This window comes from Toxorhynchites rutilus, chromosome 2 (assembly GCF_029784135.1).
Source record: "Toxorhynchites rutilus septentrionalis strain SRP chromosome 2, ASM2978413v1, whole genome shotgun sequence".
NCBI lineage: Eukaryota > Metazoa > Arthropoda > Insecta > Diptera > Culicidae > Toxorhynchites > Toxorhynchites rutilus.
The window spans coordinates 8,327,917-8,353,457 of NC_073745.1; the positions used below are offsets into that span (position 1 = coordinate 8,327,917).

Consider the following 25,541-nt stretch of genomic DNA (forward strand, 5'->3'; position numbering starts at 1 on the left):
CCAAAAAATATATTTGAAAATAAAGCGCACTCTGGTCCAAAACCATGAAAACAATAAAAAAAAAGAACTACAATCAAAAATTACGAAAATTAAATCGATTGTTTTTGCTAGTTCAATATTTTTTAATGAAAGGCCAAATCGTAAAAAAAAGGCCAAATCTGTAAAAAAAATTGTACTATCATACATAAAAGTACACAATGATCCTATGATGTTTTTTCTCAGATTTGGGGGTGATTAAAAAGATCTCAATCTAACCTTTTTATCCTAATATTTTCAAACAATCGAGAAATATTGGAGAATTGTTGAACCGAAGCTAAAAAGAGTGACAAAGTGTCACAGGATGCTTTACAGGTAAGAAGATGGTAGAATAACGTGACCGGTCAGGTTGACCAACGAAGTGTCCACAAAGTCTGAAAGTTCGAGCGAAAGTTCATGATTTCTTGAAAACCAAATCTAAATAATATTTTTGAGATATTTTTCAGGATGCTATAAAAAAATCTTTGTTGATTGATTCTATTGCTTAAAAGCCATCTCGAAATAGAGCCGATTTCTTGGGTAAAAATTCAAACTGAATCCAGATTCAGTATGACCCATTCGCATGAAAAGTCTCAAGCCATCGTCATCCAGCGCTACAATCTCTCCAATAATCCCAGAGTTAAAAAATCCCATCCTCCCTGTACGGATTGCGAAATCTTCCGCTCGATCACGCGACCCATTTCTACCTTTCGCATCGGCGTCGAATCAAGCGGGCTGCGTAACCAAATTCGAACACCAAGAAAATCCCGTTCAAAAACAGTGTAGAAAAAACTCTGTATGTGTCTATACTTATAATTTAATATCACATTACTCGAAGGAGGGTGAAATTACCACCGAAGCGAACGCGAAAAAAAAATCTGGTGATATCTCATGCACATTGACTGCGTGCCACACCAGGATATGAAAAAAAAACCCAAGAGGGTGAGATGAAGCTCACATCTCGGCTGGCAGCATGCGAGGTAGAGAGGTGTGTACGGAGCAACATAAAAAAATTGCCAAGGGAGATCCGGAGAAGAAAAATGCGATTTTTTTTCATCAAACTCATTGTTCGAGTGCCACGAGCCGTCTGTCCCCTAGAGAGGAAAGCATGGAAAATATAGCGGCGCTGAACGAACAAAAAAAAACCGAGGGGGTGAAAATTTTTGTGAGGGTAAAAAATCGGTTGAAGAAGAAAAAATAAAAATAAATATACCACATTTGGGTGAGTGTGCGTGCGTTATTTTTTGGTACGTGCCAACCGTTACGAGCGATGCAGTCCGGGAGGCAGTTGCAGTTGCAACTTCCCTCCGACGGATCGATAAAAAAAGAAGCAGTAATGCAAATTAAACTATTCGTTTTTGACGTAGGACTACGTCTTTCATTTCTATACCGGGTGTAAAACCAAAGTTTCGAGAACGAAAGCGTTACGCTGGAGACCGAGATTTTGAGCGTTAATAGCTCTTAAACAACTGAACGAAATGGTATGATAAACACTTCATTTGAAAGATAAAATGTCTACGCGTCATATACTTGTTACTTTTTCATCCAAAAACTTGTTTCAATAGTCTTAAAATTGCTTTCAAAACAGGCTATTGAAATCACCAATCGGTATATATGCGAGCGCCGCTCGTAAACCCACTCAGTTATGATTGAACATCGATTGGAGCATGTTGTCGCTGTTGTTGTGAAGCTAATTTCGTTTATCATGAAAACGCTGATGAACGGTGTCACCAAGAGCCTGTTTGTGCACCTAAGGCCAAAAGGGAATCCATCAGGAGGAGAGTGATGCCACGGTTCCGCTTGAAACATCGGAGCAGCCGCCACACACACATACACACACACACATACACGCGCGGAATTCTCGTTGCTATCATCGTTGCTGAAAAATAATCTGCCAGTTCCCCTGGGAATTGAAAAATACATTCATGCGAAATAGTTTATTTTAATGTTTTCTATCCATATAACACTGCAACCAAATACATTTGGTTTTGTTATTTTTCAATCAATCGCAATTAACAGGAAAGCTTCTGAATATTTTTTTCCCCATCCGTGGAAATTTTCGTATCCAATATTGGATGCATAACATGAAAAACGGAAAATGTTTCACATCGCGAAAATCAAGTCATTTTCGAGTGATTATTTGCTTTCTACTCATATAATGCTGCGACCAAATACATTTCGTTTTGGATTTTTTCAATCAAGTGCGATCAACGTAAGACCACGTCTTTCGGCAATTTATTAGAGGTGCAATGAATCTTTAGGAATTCCCTCTCTACGCGCACTGGCAAACAATGTTTACTCAACAATTTCTCAAACGAGAAATGGGTGTTGTGAGAAAGGATTAGCGAACGCGAAAACGACAAACGGGAGAAAGATATGTTTGGAGGTTCAAGGAAATTGGCAGAAAACTTCTTCATTCTATCATTCAAATAATGTGATTAATACCACATCGTTTTGCCAGAAAGAGATTATTAATGCTCAAAGGAGGAATCGAGTCCTCCGAGGAAATTACCCAGCGCAAATTAGAGTCGACTATCGATTGCGGCATTCGTACACAAATAATTTTATAATGCAGTTTCACCAAAGTGATTTCTTCGGATATATTCACAACATCATGTCATGTATTTCATATTCTTCATAAGGAAATCCATATCCATGGCACCTATCGGTAACGAATTATTATCGAAACCACGATTTTCGCTAAATGCTCCTTTCAGTTCGGCCTGTAAAAAACTTTTCTGTACTCTAATCCATCAAATTTGGAGCCCTGAAAAGGGCTGTTGATTATATGCTAAGCTAATATAGCACGCTCTCCTCGGATACGATGGGCCAGCTGGATGTCCTTGGGCATGATGTGACGCGTTTTGCATGGATAGCACACAAATTGGTATCTTCGAATAAGCCTCCTGCAGCGTCATAGCCGCGGAACTTTGGAACCGCAAGTCGGTTTTGAAGTCCTGAGCAATTCCACGATCCAAATGCTGCAAAGGTAGCTGCGGATCAGCAATTCGGTCGACTTCTGATAGCGATGAATTTCACGCAAAGTTCCCGGTCGATAGCGATGTGGCTTCTCCACCTATCCTGCTACTGGTGCGCTTATCCGAGCTGACTTCGTGTGCCTTACCACCGAATGACTAACGAGCTGTCTGCGAAAGACTAACGAGCTCGAGTCCTCACGGTGCGAGAGTAGAGTAAGAAATGAACGAAAGCAAAGGAAGCGTCATTTTATAAACCATAAAAGTATAGAATCTAAATCCCACCCTTATTATATTCGTGAGTATACAGTAAGCTTATATAATAAAGAGGGTAGGGTTTACATTCGATTCTTTTATGTTTTATAAAATGACACTTCCCTTGCTTTCGTTCATTTCTTACTCTACTCTCGCACCGTGAGGACTCGTTTCATCGGGACTAAGCCGACAGCTCGTTAGTCCTTCGGTGGTAAGGCACCACGAAAGCAGCTCGGATAAGCGCACCAGCCGCAGGAAGCGTGAAGAAGCCACATCGCTATCGACCGGGAACTTTGCGTGAAATTCATCGCTATCAGAAGTCGACCGAATTGCTGATCCGCAAGCTACCTTTGCAGCTTTTGGATCGTGGAATTGCTCAGGACTTCAAAACCGACTTGCGCTTCCAAAGTTCCGCGGTTATGACGCTGCAGGAGGCTTATTCGAAGATACCAATTTGTGTGCTATCCACGTAAAACGCGTCACATCATGCCCAAGGACATTCAGCTGGCCCATCGAATCCAAGGAGAGGGTGCTATATTAGTTTAGCATATAATCAACGGCCCTTTTCAGGGCTCCAAATTTGATGGATTAGAGTTTAGAAAAGTTTTTTGCAGGCCAAACTGAAACGAGAATTTTCGTTTGGATGCCATACAGCATCGAGAAAATTCCGGAAAGATCTAATCGTTGCTGAAAAATAATCTGCCAGTTCCCTGGGAATTGAAGAATACATCCATGCGAAAGAGTTTATTTTAATGTTTTCTAATTATATGGCGAACACAGCGACCAAATACATTTGATTTCGTAATTTTTCAATCAAGTGTAATTAGCTGTAATTATTCTTTCCCATCAGTAGGATATTTTCGTATCCAATAATGGATGCATAACATGAAAAACGGAAAATGTTTCGTATCGCCAAAATTATATAATTTTCAATCGATTATTGCTCAGTCGCCGAAATTTTCATACTCAGAGAGTTCATTCTCCTCTAGATTGCCTTCCAAATTGCCATCGTAAACCACACCTTCTCTCGATTTAATCACGCACGAAAAGCATACTGAAATGATATTCTGGTGGTGAAACCCATTCATTTTTCGTGAGGCGTCGTGCACAAATTACGTAACGCGTTTTTATACATATATTTTTCGTTATTTGAATATATAAATTTAATTTTTGATTCCCCTTCAATTCATAAAACACCTTTCTTATATAAAAAAAAAACCGAAGTCTTTCAGGAGGTGATAGAGTATCATATTTGATGAAAAAAATCCTTCTACGTAATGTTCTAATTTTAACAATGACAGAGTTATTAAACTTTTTGTCTGTTTCGGTCTCGGTTTGCTTCAAACTGGCTCTAATTCAAATATTACGCTACGGGAGGGGTTAGATGTTGCGTTACTTTCTGTTTATTAGAGATAGGAAATTGCGTTACGAAAGGGGGGGGAGGTTCAAAATCCGGATTTTTGCGTTACGTAATTTGTGCACGACGCCTGAGGACATCGACAAGACAACATCGTTACTGAACGGCGAGGGATCGAGGTATTCATTACCTGGCTTGACCTGACCTGAAATGCAATCAGTTTGTTTTAACTGTGAGGGAGCGCAGAAAAGCCGATCGATCAGAAGGAGAAGAGAAGGTGACCAAGAGAGTATCAGCATCGAAATACGGTTCCTCGGGAAGACATAGAAGCAGGTCTCACACACACACACATACACGCGCGCAACTCTTTTCGTTTGCTGGTTATCGAGAGGAAACCTGGAAAGAAATGATCGTTGCTGAAAAAAAATCTGCCAGTTCCCCTTGGAATTGAAAATTACATTCAAGCGAGTTTATTTTAATGTTTTCTATCCATATAATACTGCGACCACATACATTTGGTTTTGTGATTTGTCAATCAAGTGCAGTTAACAGGAAAGCTTCTGAAGATTATTCTTCAGAACAAGGTTTTTTGTATCCAATATTGGATGCATAAAACCTTGAGTCTTCAAAGTAACACTCTCGTTTTTGAAGTCACCCAAATATTTATTTATTCATTCATTCAGGATGGATTTAGATTCAACTTCAAACAAATGATCTCTAAATCAACGATAGTCCTACGTCACCCTTGCGGTTATACCATAGATATAACCCACTTCCTGTTTTTTTTTGTGTTCTTCAACCAGGATGGAAAACTGGTAGGGTTTCGGATTGGGGAGGGTGCATACTTAATCAGGTGGAACGAATGTTTTACCAATAACTATTTTGTGGGATGGAAGTTACAACAGGCTGTGCGTCGAGACTTCAAATCGCAAAGACTATTGAAGCAAAAAAAATGTTTCCCGCTTGATGAACTTTAACAAAGTTTTTTATAAATAATATTTTTTTGTTGTTGGTCAGAGTACAAAGAAGGTACAGCTAATGATGGGTTTATTAAAGTTGTGAAGAGCGACCTACTCTTTCAGGGGTTCTCACATCGTACTTTGACAACGTACCGACAAATAATTATATATCACAATGAAATACAGTCACTACCCTTTTTTAAAGACTTTTAATCATTTCAAATGTCTACGTGATTTAACCTATTGAATTCCTGTATTCTACTCATATTTTTGTATTATATGTTTGTTTTACAGTTATATTGCATTTAACCAGAATCAACCAGGTTATGCATTTAACCGAATAATTTGGATTTGAATGATATATCAATACAACAAAACCTGAAGACGACACAGAACACTGTTGGAAGCCAGAAGCAGTTTAAGCCAAACTGACATTTTGCGGCGAACAAAATAGAGGAGCTGACTACATAATCTGATGGCAGGAGTTGATCGAAAGGACAATCAATTTGCAATGAACTCCACCGTCATACTAAAATAATGTGAATATTTTTTCTGTATTTTAAATTAATTGAAACTTGGAAAAAAAATTATCCAATCTACATTTTATCCAATTTTATTAGATTTTTAAACAGAAGTACAGCGCATGAAATTCATTTGCGAGAAGGTTACAATCAACCAAGCGATCGATCGTGAGTTCAAACTCAGGGCCCTCAATTGACCATCTTTGTGTTGTTATAGAATAACTACGTCCACGCAACCATCATCACAATGGAAATCGATCCACGGTCGAAATGAGATCGATTCATCCATACAATGCTCTGCTCTGCAAGACACATCGGGCTGCTGTTCTATAAATAGCTCAGCAATGATCAATATCAACTGTCTTCGCTGTCCGGTCTGCTGAACAATGGAAGAACAGAAAGAATACCCTTACGCCTAAATGGCTACTACTGTGTGATTTACCATAATGTAATGGAACAGAATACTTAACGCCTAAAATGGCTACTACTAACTACTGTGTAATTTACAATTTATAGAAACATAAACATATGTACATGTACACGATTAAAACCCGGCTCTGTTACAGCTAAAATGCTAATGAGCCTAATAAATAAATGAGATAAAAAAAAAAAAGGTTACAATCTGTCAAATAAAGGGTGTGTCACATCAAATTGCATCACGGAAAAAACGCTGTAGAAATTCGCCCAGTAGACCGATCCTTTTGAAAATTTTAGACAGTAAAATAAAAACTATTAAACAACTTTTGGCATTTTCTTTTTATTCATACTTCGAGCCCAAGCCCGTATGCTCGCACCTTCCTCTTTACCTCGTCCATAAGGTTCTGTACAACGTCAGGTTGTAGTTTTTTTTGAACAGAAATCCATTTTCTCTTGAAGTCCGCCTCCGATTTGACAACTTTTGGGTTCTTCCGGAGGGCCTGCTTCATAATCGCCCAATATTTCTCTATTGGGCGAAGCTCCGGCGCGTTGGGCTGGTTCATTTCCTTTGGCACGAAGGTGACCCCGTTGGCTTCGTACCACTCCAACACGTCCTTTGAATAGTGGCACGAAGCGAGATCCGGCCAGAAGATGGTCGGGCCCTCGTGCTGCTTCAATAGTGGTAGTAAGCGCTTCAATAGTGGTAGTAGGCACTCCTTAAGGTAAACCTGCCCGTTTACCGTGCCGGTCATCACTAAGGGGGCGCTCCGCTTTCCGTAAGAGCAAATCGCTTGCCACACCATGTACTTTTTGGCAAACTTAGATAGTTTCTGCTTGCGAATCTCCTCCGGAACGCTGAATTTGTCCTCTGCGGAGAAGAACAACAGGCCCGGCAGCTGACGAAAGTCCGCTTTGACGTAGGTTTCGTTGTCCATTACCAGGCAATGCGGCTTCGTCAGCATTTCGGTGTACAGCTTCCGGGCTCGCGTCTTCCCCACCATGTTTTGCCTTTCGTCGCGGTTAGGAGCCTTCTGAACCTTGTATGTACGCAGGCCCTCCCGCTGCTTGGTCCGCTGGACGAATGAACTTGACAAATTCAGCTTATTGGCGACATCCCGGACCGATCTTCTCGGATCACGTCTAAACTGCTTAACTACGCGCTTGTGATCTTTTTCACTGACGGAGCACCCATTTTTGCCGTTCTTCACCTTCCGGTCGATGGTTAGGTTCTCGAAGTATCGTTTTAGTACTCTGCTGACCGTGGATTGGACGATTCCCAGCATCTTACCGATGTCCCGATGTGACAACTCCGGATTCTCGAAATGAGTGCGCAGGATTAATTCACGACGCTCTTTTTCGTTCGACGACATTTTTCCAAATTTACGAAATATTGACAGTGAAGCATGGCCAACGTGATCTATACACTCTTATCTGATTATAAGCGAAAGCAGAAGATATAATTCTAAAAATTAAATTTCTACAGCGTTTTTTCCGTGATGCAATTTGATGTGACACACCCTTTATATACCGGGAATTTGTGTTTTTGAATAAATGCTTTGTTTATCGTATAAATTTATATTATCGCCATCAAAATAAGTACCTTCTGAAGTAATACACTTTTTTCAACGAACAATCAATCATCGAAAAAAATTCATCAGATTACGCGGCTAATTCGTTTTTATGTTTCAATGCTGTCCGAAACGGGTCCCACGAAGCGGTAATTTGAGTTTCGGAAAAAAGAAAAAGTCACGCGGGACCATATCTAAAAGTGCGATTTGAACGTTCAAGCATGTCTTCAGCCACTTGATTGCGATGAAATTGTTGGAGAAAATTGAGCTCTTTTGGCACTAGTCGTGTTGCGGCTTTTCGACACACCGTCAAAAAGTGGTTCCAGGTAAACAAAGTGGACGTCATGGAGTGGCCAGTCACCGAATCTGAACCCGGTCACCTCGTGCCAGAAGCTGGTGGAATCCATGCCAAACCGGGTGCGTGGTGTGATGCGTAACAAAGGCTACAGGACCATGTACTAACCCTAGAAACTTTTCACGGTATGAATTCTCTTGTTTTTATTTTTTGCCATGAATTTTAAAACCGGTATTAATTTTTGTCGCGTCTTTTTAGTTGTTGAGTATGCCTAAAACGCGTTTTTCAATGAATGACTATTGTTTTAACTATAGATGTCATGAATTTCTTCGAAAAATGCAAATACATTATTATAAATAGATTGAAGCATTTGGATTATTTTTTCTCAAAGTTTTGTAACTTATTTTTTTGACGTAGAACTACGTCTTTCAGAAAGGGTGCCAAATTAGAAAACAGGTCACGTTTTTATGAAATAAAGCTAACGTCAATAACTATTTTCACTGTGAGCGATTTCTCATAATTTGCATACCAATCAAATCGGAAATTCTCTAAGATTTGTTTGATATGCTATACATTACAATTCGCTAATCTCTAAACGATTTGAATTCATGAAAACTGGGAGAACTTCCTTTTTCCCATACATTTGTTCTGTCGGTTTGTGTGCTAACCCTACCCGTATTTCGAATGCTCGTAACTCGAACATTTCTTGACAGATCGGAAAGATGTGTGCATCAATTGATAGTAAAATTTCCACACGTCTATCACAACTAATAAAAACATATTTTTCACATTTATTATTTATGTTAAAATGTTATGTTAAATGTCAAGCCTTTTTTAAACGCCCTAACCGCTTAGTTTTGATTGGCCCGATTTACGGTTTCCCCAACACAGACTTCTAAATCGATATCCCGGTGGAAATCCGCTTTGCAAATATACATGCAAGTAGGGGGTATTTTCGTTCCCACTGAGCTGTGTTTTCCTAACACGGACTTCAAAATTTATGTGCCTGGGGGAATCCGCTTTGCAAATATAGAGACGAATGAACCTTCTGAGTTTAAAGTCTCTTTAATTCAATACCGTTACCGTTTGCAAATACATGCAAGTCGGGAATATTTTTTGGTGTTGAGTACTTTTGTACCCGCTTGTCGTTGTGCAGACCGGAATATGTTTCCATAAAACGTACTTTCAAACTGAGAAGCCTAGGAAAATCGTCATTTAAGATACTAGAGGTGAATGAACTTTTGCGGTTCGAGAACTACATAAACATGAGATGTGCAATAATTCCAGAGGAAAATGTAAAACACAATGATCGTTTGACAATTCTTCCGTTCACATATTTTGGTAGTCCTAGGCATCATATCAAACGTAAAAGGACATTCATCAAATTTATTTGCAACGAAGAATCTAATCTATTACAAAAATTTCGATGCGTTCTAAAATAATATTCGAAGTGATAAACGAGTGGATTGCATAATTTAATTGCGTAGTACAACGTCAAAAATATGCGGTCGTGTTCTAGATACAACCCCTTACAATTTTTTGCTTGAGCAGTAGTCTTAATGTTTTGCTCGACCATGCATACACTCGTGTTTTCGACATACTTGAGTCACCAAATGTATTTTGCAATATTTTCATCGTATCGACACAAAGAAAAATTTGTTGGCAACACAAAATTTTTGACCAATAGAATTATCCACATACAAATCGCCGAGCAAAAAAAAAGGTAACTTGTTCTTAATGACGTTGTAAATGAACTAAATACGGATTGCGCTCAAAATTTATATTAAGACCACAGTTGTACTAACTTTTAAAAAATGTTCAACAGGAATATTAAAAATACAGATTCAAATTTCTGGTATATATTTGATGATATAGTCCAATTAAAAATTGTCGAACAGACAGACTGATTCGATACATGTTTTTCGTGATCCTAAATTTATGCTCTATATCACCTTCAAGCACGTTCAATTTCTAAACGAACTTCCTCTATCCCAATCAGTGACACTATTAATAATTTAGATGATTAATGAGATATTGGGTAAATAACGAGATAATCGTATCTTGTTCGAGCAACAATGAACATTTTATCCTCATATAATGATAATGATAATATAATAAACCCGGCCACGTAAGAAGGAATGTAAGTACAAAAGCATTATGACCTTCCTACCTTTAAATGCTTTCATTTCATTTGATAGCATTCGATCATCTATCGATAGTGATCAGTTCGCAAATTAGAGAAGATTATTTTCCATTTCCAATCATTTCAAGCTAAGAATCATGCGTGATGTAAACACACGTAGCAATAAATTGTGAAAACGTGTACTCAAAAGAAATCGTCAATATGTTCTGTATGTGAATTGATCTATTCTGGAGAAAGAATCAAGGACGGATCTCGGTGTTGTATCGGACTCAAAGCTTTCTTCCAACTCACACTATGCATCAATAATCTCGAGGGCTAGTCATCAACTCTGCTTAAGGGGGTATTCTAGTGTAGAGAAACGAATTTCTGACGTTTTTTAGAACTCCGTAAAAATAAACAAAGAATGTCTTACCATCCATTATAGCATTATTTGTTCATCGATCTTAACAAAATAACAATAACAAAAAATTGTAATGGGTTGTATCTAGGACACGACTGCAGTTTTGGATGTAGAACTACGGAATTATATTATTCAATCCACTTGTTTATCACTTCAGATATTATTTTAGAATGCATAGAAATTTTTGTAGTATCTTTTTAGCTATTTAATGTTTTATTACTTAAGTAGATTCGGATGAGTCGAGTAAAGTCGAATGCTATCAGCACTTCTCGTTTATTTGGTTCAACTCGCATCAGACTCTCTCCTTCCCACTCAGATATCGATCACAAACTATGAACCCTTTTGCTCCTATATTCCGCTTGAGATGTGATCGAACCCCACAACATGCAACAGTAAGGTTACCCTGCTGGAATTTGAAAGCATAATTTCATGAAATATACGTTTCTTTAAATAAATGCAGTGTATATCTATATTCCAAAATTCTGGATACTCTTCCATATCCGCACTAGCACGAAAAATTCTCGTATGCTGCTTTTCTCTGTCGTAACAAACCTCGATACAGAGGGCTTCCTCTCTTTGTATCGAGCTGTGTGTGTATGTGTGTGAAATCAGCATTAGACATGAATAATATCCGCTCGTTGTGTTAAGCTAGCTCACTCGCATCTGTGTTTTCATTCTATTGTATTTTTGGTTTCCGCTCTACTCTTGAGAAGCCCTAGCCCTTGTGGAAAGAAACTCTATTCCATACTCCTCCTTCACCCGACAAGAAAACAATCCTCTCCCGCTCGACGCTCTGCGGCAACCATGTTGCTTCGATGACCACCAAACGAGAAGTGGTGTGGCTTCAATTCGATTCGATTCTTTGTTTTTAAGAGGCTTCAAACTTTGCAGTCCATTCGCCTCTAAGTGTGGCTTCAAATCGTGGATTGCTTATTTAAACCAAATATGATGAAAACGGGCAGAAACGAATGTATCAGTTGCTCGTTATTGACAGCTCTGTACGGGAATGCACACAAATCGGCATAACGAATGTATGGGTAAATGAGAATGCTTCCAGTTTTCATTAATTTAAACTGTTTATACATTAGTGGATTGTACTATATAGTATATCAAACGAATCTTAGAGAATTTCCGATTCCATTGGTGTGCAAACTATCAGAATGTGTTCGCTGTGAAAATATTTATTAACGTTAACTTTATTTCACAAAAACGTGACCTGTTTTCTGATTTGGCACCCTTCCTGAAAGACGTAGTTCTACGTCAAAAATTTGACCGGAAAAATAATATTCATAATTTGAATAGTTATAAGTGGATGAAGTGAAAGGGTTAAAAAAAAGTTTGTGCCATGGTGTAAACGATTCCTGCTCTTCTGGTAATCTGGGACTAAAAAAACGGACAGATTTTAAATCAGTGAAGCTGCCGCTATCGCATGAACCTCGGACAAGTCAAAAACATTTTTTGACGAAATGGCGGCGTTTAAAGCATTTTTTTAAGCTTCCGGATTTTTTAAAAATAGTAAAGTTAAGAAATTATGATTTTTAATAGGTTCTTGCAATAATAAAAATTGTTTTTGTACAGATTCAATTCTGTTTTCGTGTGAAGTTATTCAGACCTACATACAATACTACAGTATTCGAGAATTGATCTGACGTATGTAATACAGGGTGGGCCATTTAAAGTGGAAGCATCTGGCAACCCCATAACTTTTGACAGAGATGTCAGATTAACAAATGTCATACCGCGTTGGAAGCGTCATTTCAGTACAATTTTAACCATGGAACAATACACACCTAAACAACGCGCTGAAATTGTTCAGCTGTACATTCAAAATAACTTCTCAATTGTGTTAACAAAACGTGCGTGGAAAAATAAAAATAAAGTTAAAACATCGCCTGGAGACAACACTATACGTCGATTATATGCCAAATTTATATCGTTTGGTAGTGTTGGTAATGTCAGTCATCTGTCCAGACAACGACCAAGACGTTTCGACGAGAATATTGATGACATCAGGTCGCCATCGTTCGCAAGAGTTAGGCATCTTTTTATTGCCATTTGTTCGTGAAAATGAATTGGACAATTACTGGTTCCAACAGGACGGCGCTACATGCCATACAGCGGCTGCCACGACCAAATTATTGCGCGAAATGTTCCCCGGAAGATTAATATCGAAAAACGGCGATTATGACTGGCCACCGAGATCACCTGATTTGACGCCTCCTGACTTTTTTTTTATGGGGATATTTAAAATCCAAGGTATACACTGGTGAACCAAGGACCCTGGCTGCGCTGAAATACAATATCCGACAAGAAATTGCTGCCATATCGGCCGAAACATTGGGCAAAGTGATGGAAAATGCCGAAAAAAGGGCACATTTTGCGGTCAAGGCCAGAGGCGGTCATTTACGAGATATCACAATCAAAAAGTAGTTAGAACAAATCTCCTTGGACCAAAATGAATGAATTTCAAAAAAACCGTGTTTTTGGTTTATTATGGCTTAAAAGTGTTTTGGTATGCAAGAAATAATTGCTACTCCACTATAATTTCTTACATCGGATCTATTACCAGAATTGAATATTGGTACAAGAAAAGAGTTTTCCAAATTTTTGGGAACTTCCTGATTCCAATGACTTATTGAAAAGCCATAAACGTGGATGAATTAATTCAGATGCTATTTTTTTTTTATAAAAACCGGTGGAATTCCGTCAGTACCTGGTCCATTCGAGAGATCAAACTTATTTAATGCGTCAAAAATTTAAATGTTAGTTAGTTTTATGACTCCAACATCACATGGAAACGCAAAGAAGTCACGATCTCGGTCCTCCTCAGCTGTTTCAATATAAACTTCTTGAAAAAAAGACGGGTGGGTAATGTCGGGGACATAACCGGAGTGACGTAGGACTATACAAAGGGGACAGCTTTTGCTAAATATATATTTTAAATATATTGTTTTATTTTCTTCTCCTACGTGAATACCTACCTATCTACCTGAAAAAATGGATTACTTTACTGTTTACTTTTTATGAACATGTTGGGGGTTCTGAAAAGAACCTTTGGTGTTGTGTGTTTGCGTTTTTTTTACAAAATTTATTCTTGATTTTTTTCTGAAGGCTTTGTACTTATTAAATGTTCGACGCCGAGCATCTTTCGGCGTATGAACATATCGTACAATCAAAATGATGGCTGTGATAGGGAATGCATAGGTGGTCATCAGCTCATTCACTATCATATATTTCACTATTGAGCACATTACCGTACCTTAAACTGTGGTTTCGGAGACGAATGAATTGTAAGATTTGTAGTCTCCGCAAACAAAGTAAATAAAAATGAAAAAGAACTGAGGTTTTGGAGACGAACTCTACGATCTGTCGAGAAATAAACAAGCTATAAGCGTTCTGAAAAACCAACAGTAAATACAGGGACGGATGACCTTCGGATTAAAGTCCTTTAAAATAAGAACAGAGCAGCAGGAAATACATAGCTCATCATGTTGCTCCTTAGTTATTTTTCTATACAATGCAGATGTAACGTCAGTCAATTTTCAACATCAGTTATCAACCAAAGAAAGCAGTTCTTGCTACCGAGAAAATTCGTTAATGCCATCCTGCATACAATGTGAAGCCAGTTTTAATTCGGAAACCATGTATGGGTTTGTGAAAACTGAATGATCAATTTAAAAGACCCCAACCACCAATAAGTTCAAGAACAAGCATAACCAAAATAAATCAGTTTATATTATATGTCATATTATGTCACTTTAGAATGCATTGGTATTGTGAAAAACTTTTAATAACTCTTCTTTGAAAGGTTTAATGGCCCTGAAAAGCGCCGTGTTTTACGGTGGCTGGTTTTGCCACCAAAGCAGTCTGTATAAACAAACTTTTTCCTTCATCTTCCTGCTGCCGTTTTGCGATTGCGTTTGCCACTCGCTGAAACTAGTTGTTGCCTTCGAACCGAATGTGCTCTGTTCTGTAGGCTGGTTTTCTTATTGTCGTGAGCAGCTTCGCAAGCCAACTCGAGCACTCCGGCGGCCGAAATTCTATAACCGCTATTAGGTATACTGGTGCTCCGGCATCAATCCGTTGATGTGATGTGATGTGAAACAATGCCATACAACCACACTGATTTACGGCTTGAAAAAAAATGAAATATTTTTTGGGGTCCGCGCGTTTTGTACTCTAGCGGTACACACTCACAGGATAGAGACCAATCGGCAGACTCAGCCAAAGGGGCGAGTCCAATGAGACGAACAAATGAGCGTTAAAAGGGAGCGATGGCAAAAAAATACATTCATTACGATTTGTTCGCTCGTTGGATTCACATGCAGGCTAAAAAGGGTCCTTTTCAGGATCACAAAAATCTTCAATCTAAAGAGTTTATTGTCAACCGCGAGTAATCGGTTACATATTACTAACATAGTTGTAAGACAAAAATTGTCAAAAGATTGGACTCCCGGCCCCGTCAGGCTAACGCCACATGTGCCTTAATAAAATATATATTTTGGGAAAAAAAAAGAGTTTATTGTTTTGTTATCACTCGATATTCTCATCTTTTTCGGCTAAACCTTACTGTTTAGCGATTGCGTTTGCCACTCGCCACAGCTTTCACAGTTGGAAAATTTCTTCCCATCCAGCTTGTGGCATATTGTACAGTACATTACATTCAATGGCACGTCGCATTACCACCATTCAGTGTCGGATTGGAGGTAATTTTAACCTGTAATTGAACATTTGCGATGACAGTGGTACAGTGTCGACTTTCAATGTGGGGTCATAATTCGGACCGCGAACTCTATGTTTACAAAAATGTCCAACTAAATATGTCGCATTACATGTCCGTCCAATTAGCTAAATGTCGAACTAATTGTAAATTACTGTACTTTCAATCTGGAAACAATTTAAGAATTGGTGAAAATTGAATAATCAGGAAAGTCCCCAACTATCAATAAGCTTAGAACAACTGCCAAATTCACATACTCATCAGATCTTGGCAAACAAATTATGAAAAAATCAATTTGTGTTTTATTATTATTTTGGATATTATTTTAGAATGCATTGAACTGTATTTCGTAAACTCTTTTTTGAAAGGTTTAATGGCCCTGATAAGCGCCGTGTTTTATGGAATGGTTCCAATCTAGAAAACTTTGTACTCGTGGTTTTGAAAAAAACCATTTCGAACGCCCTCGATGCCGCCTTGTTCTGGATTTGCCACCAAAGCAGTTTGTATAAAGAACAAACTTTTTTCTTCTGCTACCAGCTGCCGTTTTGCGATTGCGTTTGCCACTCGCCACTCGCTGCAACTGCCTGTTGTCTTGATGTCCACCGAACCGAATGTGTTCTGTTCCGAATGCGGGTTTTCTTATCGTCGCGAGCAGCTTTGCCAGCTAACTCGATCACTTCGGCGGCCGAAACTATATAACGCCGGCTAGGTGGACTGGTGCACTGCTGCACTAACGCTCTCAGCCTAGCTACCTTTGCGGGGAACTCTAGACAAACACGGTTCGAGCGGGATTTTACCTTTCCCTTCACTTTTCCTTCTTTGCCATAATCAACCATGGCTGCTTGTGTTGGTTTGTTGATGTGATGTGATACGATGCGAAACGATGTGGTGTACGGTTTGGATGAGAATGAGCGTTACCGCAGCGGAGCGGGGATTTTTAAGCTGACTGGCTGGCTCGAGAATTACGCATGTGTGAGACTGCAAAAAATGTTTCTTCATTTTTTTTTCTTTTTCCTTTCCAATCGTGCCTCGTTGTATTTCGCTGCTGCTCTGGTTGCCCGTTTTGGTCGGTACGATTTGAGGAGCACAAAATGGACCAATCAAAAATGGGCACAAAGTGCATTTGGACAATGCTTGATATTTCACAATTATTCAATTATTTATCTCAAGAAAAATGAAATGTTATTCGTTATGATAGATGCGTAGATACATTTACTATCAATTGATGCAAAAATCTTTGCGATCTATTGAAAAATGCTCGAGTTATAAGCGTTCCAAATCTTGCATTTTTTCCTACTTGTTCAGTGCCTAGATTTTCATTTCACCCCCTATATCTTCCGGTTAGACGTAGTCCTACGTCAAAATTTTGTAAATTATTGCTGGGTCATGCCTCACAGTATCGTCAAGGTGCATGCGTGATGGAAAACCATTGCTTTTTAATTTTGTTTTTATGTAATTAAAGAAACTTTTCGGATTAGACCGTATGTCCGACTCTGTTTTTACTGAGTCGAGCAGTTCGCAAATGTTCAGATGTTTTTCGAGATTAGCGTCAGATTTGTATTTCTTATAAATTTTATGTGCCTTCTGTTTTTTTATTTTTTAGATTCTTTATGTTCTGATTCACCCAAATCGGATATTTTGTGTTTATATTTCTCCTTTTTCGTCTTGTTGGTATCTCCTCCTCTATAATTTAATTGATCATCGAGTGAAAAGACGTCACTGCTACTTCAATGTTTTCTTCTAACTTCTTCTAAATAAATCCTGGTAAATGATATAGTTAAACTTACACCTAATTTGTAATTTGCTTTAGTGTCATCAGAGACTTGCTCGAATTCATAATTACGAACATTTCAAGAAAATGTGTCAATTGTATGGATACCAAACGATTCAACCTGGAATCTAAGAATCGAACGAGTCAAAAAAAATTTATATGTATGACCCTGCGGAATCTACCATGACGCGATCCTTCGAACCTGGAAGATTTGTATCCAAACAGATGTCAGCTGCTCGGTCTTGAAACGCTCGAACGGGGGCGCAAAAAAACAACATACAGAAAGAGTGAATCAATAGACTGAACGCTGCCATAAAATTAATATATGGCACCAAACTGATCTACACGAGCGAAAACCAAAACATAGCCTATACTAATTTACTTGAATTAAATTTGTTATAATATTGTGTCTTAACCGTTTGAATACGGGGGAGCGCGATAGCGCTCTTCTTGTTATATGTTATTATTTTTGACTTAGCACCTCTTAACATAGGATTTCGCCTTTCGGGGACATTTTTTAAAGAGGACTTCGCGCGCTTTGTGCAGCAAACCATAATTTTGAATGAAATTGTTTAAATATTATTTTTCGTTATTTTGAAAAAAATAATTTATGTATAGATAAGGGAGTTTATGTTAGTAAATTTTAGAAACCTCACTTTTTATGTGAGGTTTATTAACGCAACTTTTGTGACCTAATCAGTTATCTAAGCTCTTTAGATTTTTTTTTAAATATACCCAAACTCATCCGCATTTTTGGCATATCATGACAAAATTTGCTCCGCACTCAAACGGTTAAACTTCAATATATCAATTCTCAAATTGTGAATAAAAATCCAAACTTACAGCTCTGCGGGAAGGTTGGAGCGTTTTAATAACGATGCTTTATTTATTCAAAATCAAATACATTTTGAATAAATAAAACGAACTGATAAAATTTACCGTTATTGTATGTATGGTATAAAGTTTTCACTTTCAAAGATAAATAGAACAAAAATAATTATTTTCAAACATAGTGCAAAAAGCTCTTAACGCATCACCCTTATACGCGTCATAATCCAATCCAAAATAATTCCTATCTGGGATTGCATGCCGCGCCATGAAATATACAAGTTTTTATGAACTACGGTGTCAACGAAAAAGAGCTTTGCTGGAAAGCTTCACTGAACATCGTGCTGCCATCTGCTGACAGCATCCAGGCGAAAATCCAGAAACGTGCGAGCTTTGAACAACCATCAACGAAGGGGAACAAATGTTTCGTTAGAGTGGCTTGTATTAATAACGAAGTAGGTAATATATCAATTGCTTGATTATGAACATATTGAAAGGATAAGACGGAATCAATACGCGGACCTTAAACGGTCAATACTATTGACAATATGATGACATTTGAGAGCATAATGACAGCTGAACACAGCCGACGACGCAGAAATCCGGATTTTCTGATTTTCGAGCATCAATATCTTGACATTTCATATAAATGCATGATGTTGACGTTTTACCTCGCAGGCTTCGAGACTGAGTTGCCAGATTTGCAAGTGTGTCTGTAGATTTGCGGACATTTCATTTTTGTTAGTCTTTTTTGCGATTGCAATTGAATGCTATAAACTTCTAAAATTCTACTATGATGTTGAGAGAGTGGATGAAACGTAACAACGTTTTAGAAGTTTTTTAATGTTCTGAACTTGGTCATATGTTTTTTTTTGCGCTAGCAAACGGGGCAGCCACTTTAGTCTAAGTTGTGTGTTTCTCCATATTCCGCTATGAAATTGGAAGAATGAAAAGATCTGGGAAAATCACAGGCGGAAAAAAACATCATGTGTGAATCCAAGGTACAGTAGAACCCCGATTATACGCTGAATAGTCGGAAAAATTCACCGCGAACAACGAAAATCACGAACGTGCAAAAAGGGACTTAAAATGAGATGCAAACACGAAAAAGGACGTTAAAACAAGAAAACTGTGTTCTATCAATACAGAAATCATTAAACCATCCATCCATAAGATCTTGTACACCAGTGACCAAATTAAGGGTGTGTCACATCCTTTTGCATCACGGAAAAAACGCTGTAGAAATTTAGTTTTTAGGAACTTAGGTTTACCTTAAGGAGTGCCTACAGAAGCGCTTACTACCACTATTGAAGCAGCACGAGGGCCCGACCATCTTCTGGCCGGATCTCGCTTCGTGCCACTATTCAAAGGACGTGTTGGAGTGGTACGAAGCCAACGGGGTCACCTTCGTGCCAAAGGAAATGAACCCGCCCAACGCGCCGGAGCTTCGCCCAATAGAGAAATATTGGACGATTATGAAGCAGGCCATCCGGAAGAACCCAAAAGTTGTCAAATCGGAGGCGGACTTCAAGAGAAAATGGATTTCTGTTCAAAAAAAAAATGAGTGGGTTATATCTATGATATAACCGCAAGGTTCACGTGGAACTACCTTAGCTTAGCAATCATTCGTTTGTATTGATTAAATTCTTGATTGAATGAAACAGTTTCCAAATTCAATTGAGTTCAATATATTTGCTCTGTGAGTGAAAAAAAAAGAACAAATGCCGTGTAAAGTCAATTCATTTATTGTGATTGATTGTTCTTCGTTACAAGTAAATTTAATGACGGACCTTTTACGTTTGGTATGATGACTAGAACAAAATATATGTACGGAAGAATTATCAAACGTTTGATGAACCAGCCTAAGTTTCAGCCTAAGTTTTTTGTCAATAAAGACAAAAAAAATTATCAAACGATTATTTTATTTTACATTTCCCTCTGAAGTTTACATCCCAAAAGTGTACATACTTCTCGAATCTCGAATTTGCTTGAAACTGGGAAGTTCATTCGCTTCTAGTGGCTGCACGATTTTCCCAGGTTCCTAAGTTTAGAAGATCATGTTAGGACAGACATATTCCACAAAGGCAAGCGAGGACAAAAGTACTCGCAGTTTGCATTTATTTGCAGAGCCGATTTCCCCAGAAACCTCGGTTTTGAAGTCTGTGTTAGGGAAACACATTTCAATCGGAACAAAAATACCCCCGATTTGTATGAATTCGCAATGCCGATTTCCCCACGCTTCATGGATTTGAAGTCTGTGTTAGGGAAACACATTCCAGTCGGAACAAAAATACCCCCGACTTGCATGAATTTGAAGTACCGATTTCTCCTTGGTTTAGAAATCTCTATTAGGGAACACATTTCGGTAGGAACAAAAGCTCCCCCTACTTTCGTGTGATCTTTTTCTTCTTTTTGGCTTCAAGAGGGTTTAAACTTTTCAGTTCACTCGCCTCTAGGCTCTTTCGTGTGTTTGCAATGCCGATTTCACTGCTTGGTTTTAAAGTCTGTGTTAGGGAACATTTTTCGATGAGAACAAAAGTCCCCCTACTTTCAAGTATTTGCAATGCCGATTTCCCCAAGGCTGCTTGGTTTTGATGGCTGTGTTAGGGAAACCATAAATCGGGCCAATCAAAACGATGCAGTTAGGGCGTTTAGATAACGCCTAATATTTTACAGTTATTCAATTGTGTATCTAATGAAAAAATGGGTGGGTTATATCTATGATATTACCGCAAGATTGACGTGGGACTACCTTAGCTTAGTAATCCTTTGTTTGTGTTAATTAAATTTTTGATGGAATGAAACAATTTCCGAATTCAATATATTTGCTTTGTGAGTAAAAAGATTGTATAATGCCATGTAAGGTTAATTCATGCATTGTGATAGATTGCGTTCTTCGTTACAAGTAAATTCTATGACAGTCCTTTTACGTTTGGTATGATGCCTAGGACAAAATATAAAACGGAAGAATTAAAAGAAATGCGGGTGCAGAAGTACCCCCGGCTTGTATGAATCAAAAACTTTAACTTCTGCTTTTTATACTATGAAGGATTGAAATTTGAAAGTTCATTCGTCTCTAGTGTTTGCCGATTTTCCCAGGTTCCTAAGTTTAGGAGACCGTGTTAATGAAACATATTCTAGTTTGTACAAAGGCTACCAAGTACAAAAGTACTCGAAGTTTGCATTTATTTGCAGAAGGAAGGAAGGTATTGAATTAGAGAGACTTTAAACTCTGAGAGTTCATTCGTCTCTATTTATTTATTTGCAGAGCCGATCTTCCCAGACATCTTTGTTTTGAAATCTGTGTTAGGCAAACACATTTCAGTCGAAACAAAAATGCCATTGACTTGCATGTATTTGCAATGCCAATTTCCTCAGACATCTTGGTTCTGAGGTCTGTGTTGGGGAAACACATTTCAGTCGAAACAAAAATTCTCCCGACTTTCATGTATTTGCAATGCCGAATTGCCCACGCTCCTTGGATTTGAAGTCTGTGTTAGGGAAACACATGTAATGAACTTTCTATAAAACGAGTTGAACCCAGTGAACCGTATAACACTTATACTACACAAAATGAACTTATTAGGTTCAAAAACTTTAACCGAAATATAAAACAGTCATTCTATTGTAAACCACCGAATTTATCATATCGTTATCCGAATCGTCTTTTCTCTAGAGGTGTCTCCAGTCCAGTGGATTCATATGAGCAACTTCTTTACACACATTTCAGTCGGAACAAAAATGCCCCCGACTTACATGTATTTGGAATGCCAATTTCCCCACGCTCCTTGGATTTAAAGTCTGTGTTAGGGAAACACAATTCAGTCGGAACAAAAATACCCCCGACTTTCATGTATTTGCAATGCCGATTTCCTCAAGGCTGCTTGGTTTTGATGGCTGTGTTAGGGAAACCGTAGACCGGGCCAATCAAAATGAGGCAGTTAGGGCGTTTAGATAACGCTTAACATTTTACAGTTATTCAATTGTTTATCTAATGAAGAATAACATTTTATTAATTGCGATAGAAGCGTAGATATACTCCCTATCAATTGATGTAAACATCTTTCCGATGCTGTAAGAAATGTTCGAGTTACAGGCATTCGGAATCTTTCACTTTTTCCTGCCTGTTCTGTGTTTAGGTTTTCATTTTACCCCCCATATACTCCGGTTAGACGTAGTCCCACGTCAAAAACAACATTTTGTTAGTTGCGATAGATGCGTAGAAATATTCCCTATCAAGTGATGCAAACATCTCTCCTATCCAGTACGCAATGTTCGAGCTATAAGCATTCGAAATCTTTCATTTTTTCCTGCATGTTCTGTGTTTAGGTTTTCATTTTACCCTCCATATATTCCGGTTAGACGTAGTCCCACGTCAAAAACTACAACCTGACGTTGTACAGAACCTTATGGACGGGAGAAAGAGGAAGGTGCGAGCATACGGGCTTGGGCTCGAAGTATGAATAAAAAGAAAATGCCAGAAGTTGTTTAATAGTTTTTATTTTACTGTCTAAAATTTTCAAAAGGATCGGTCTACTGGGCGAATTTCTACAGCGTTTTTTCCGTGATGCAATTTGATGTGACACACCCTTTAATATAAAAGCCATGACCCAAACAAAAGAGCATCACCCGCTCGCGGATAATAGGAGTTCTACTGTATATGGTGAATATAGGCCATAAAATATACATAGTCTTATTTATAGAATAACAATATTTGCTTGCGGATAATATGACTTGCATATATTTTTGCAAACTAAAAAAACTGGCCTCTCAGATACTGAAAGAAACAGCCTGTATTTGTGAAGCGAGTATTATGATGTGTTTTTGAGAAGGAAAAACAAATTTTAAATTGAAAAATATGAAAGAAAATTAGATTGGGGAATCTAATTAGTATTCTATGTGAATGCAAATCACCTTTTTTCAGTAAGTGGTGAGTAAATCCTATACGAAAATTGTGTCTTAAATGGATGTTATATTATAATAATAAGTTTTAGTAGGAATAACGAAAAATTTACTTATTTATTCATTTTCGTCAAACAAATGTAGACTACATACTTATATTTTAGTGTTACAATGTTTTCTTAAGTTAAATATCATTCCTACGGTTCATGTTTGTTTTTAGCTGTTTTTTATTCATTGTTGTGTCAATTAATTTGCAGTGCTGATTGTATATACGCAGCAAGCGATTGATAGGAGAGTTGTTTGCATAATTTGTTCTGGAAGTTTTGATTAGAAACAAATTGCGTGTTAGTTGAAAGCCCAGGTACATAGAAATTTAATGTTTCTAGTAATTCAGCTGATTGTACTCGTTGCTAAATTAGATCATTAACAAAAGAAAGCATTGCAAATTTACGGCGTTCTTATAGTGCTAGGATGTTTATGAGCATGCAGCGTGCTTCATATAAAGGAAGTGGAAATGAGGTCCAGTTCAACTTACGGAGTGCAAATAAGAGAAACAGTTTCTGGGCTGACTCAATGCTTTGCGACCATATACGGGTTCCAAACGATGTGACAGTATTTCAGAATAGGTCTTACATATTTAGATGATATACAAAAGCTTTATTGTGTATGGGTCCTGGAAGTTATGCGATAAGAGTTTGACAAAGCTTAACACACTATTTGCTTTATTGATTACAGAGTTGTAGTTTTCTATGAATGTGAGTGTACAGTCCAGGACGACGCCTAGATCTCTAGCTATTTCACGTTTCTCTACATTTTGATTTCCAAGACGTATTACAATATTTGGTACATGATTTTTTTCTGCTAAATGTAATGGAGTTGCATTTTTTTACATTCAGTTTTAGTAGATTTTTAATACACTAAGTCTGGAATACATGTATTTCGTTATGGAATGCTTCGATGTCGTTTTCATTACCAATTTCCGCGAAAAGCTTCATGTCGTCTGCCAACACAAGTAGGGGAAAAGGGGGGAATTTGGACCACCTAAGCAAATAGCCTAATAATTCCAATACGGTCTAAATAAAAAATGTCACATTGTATACTGAGCTACACTTCTTTTCTTTCAATCATTAATGTTTAATCATTATATCAAGCTTTAAACTACCAAATATATCATAAAATAAAAGGGATGATTTTTGGACATTAAAATTTGGTACGGGGTGATTTGGTCCAGCGTGTGTTTCATCGAAAAAAACATGCTTATGTTTATGTAAAATATTTTGGGATAATGTTACAATCAGTAACAGTGTTTTGGGATTGATACCATGTTTCTTGGTCAGACTCCAGACCAGAAAAATTGGATTGACACCATCTCGAATTCTGCATGAATCATTCAAACACTTTCGTTGTTGCTCAAAGAAAATCCGTTCTTGATGGCCTGAGTTGCTCTTTCAAGCTCCTCCTTCTTCCAACGTTGTTTGCCCATCCTCTTTTTGTAATTCCCTGACATCTGGAATCAATTAGATCAAAGAGAAGCCTCAAACCTGTAGGACCAATTCACCCCATAGAAACGTGTCCATGTCCACAACATGCAAAAATCAAAATGCAATTAATTTCATTTATTGTTATCAAACTTACAGTTTCGCTGCGTCAAATTGTTTCTCTTCTGTAGACGAACAGAACTTTACTGCACAATACACGAAAAATTTGTTCAATCAGCGGGAAAAACCTTAAAACCACGATCGGAAAACTCTCATTTTTTTACCATCAAAGTGCTTGTTGTGTTCATGCTACTGTTTCTTTCCACCTGTCGAATTTTACCAAAGTTTTTTACGTTAGTTACATACGGTTCAATAATAAAAGAAAATTACATCACAAAAAATCCAAGTTGAGCCGTAGTTTTTGAGATAAAGGGGTGGTCCAACTCACCCCGTGTTACCCTACATTTATACGCTTGAGAACGAAGGAGATGTCATTAAAGTACAGAATGAAAAGAAGAGGAGAGTCTTGTGGGACTCCCGAAGTGACTTTTACTGGATTTGAGAGAGATTTTTGAAAATGAACAATTTGTTCACGATTTGTTAGATAAGAATTGCTTAGAACTTAAGAGTCCTTGTTCCATTCCAATTTTCTGCAATTTGAAGAGTAGTAATGGAATGTCAATGCGGTCAAATGCTTTACTGAAGTCAGTGTAAAGAGCTTCTACCTGTTTACCATTTAAAAGATATAGGTTAAGTTAGGGTCAGGACTACGTGCTTCAAGTAATTAAATAATGCCAAATTGAAATTTTCATTCAAATTTTACCAATTTAAAATTGCTTTTGAGAATTTGAGAACAGTTTGAATCCCAAACTCGAATGTCACCAGTAGTCATCGCGGTTACTTTCGTTGTCTCGGGTTGATGACGATATTGACCGTG

At 37.9% G+C, this 25,541-nt stretch overlaps 1 protein-coding gene across 1 annotated transcript in view; it reads right to left on the minus strand.

Annotated features, from left to right (window-relative positions):
• LOC129765525 (uncharacterized) overlaps positions 1-25,541 on the minus strand; it is a 78,479-nt gene that overhangs the window by 27,499 nt on the left and 25,439 nt on the right. The window lies entirely within an intron of this gene.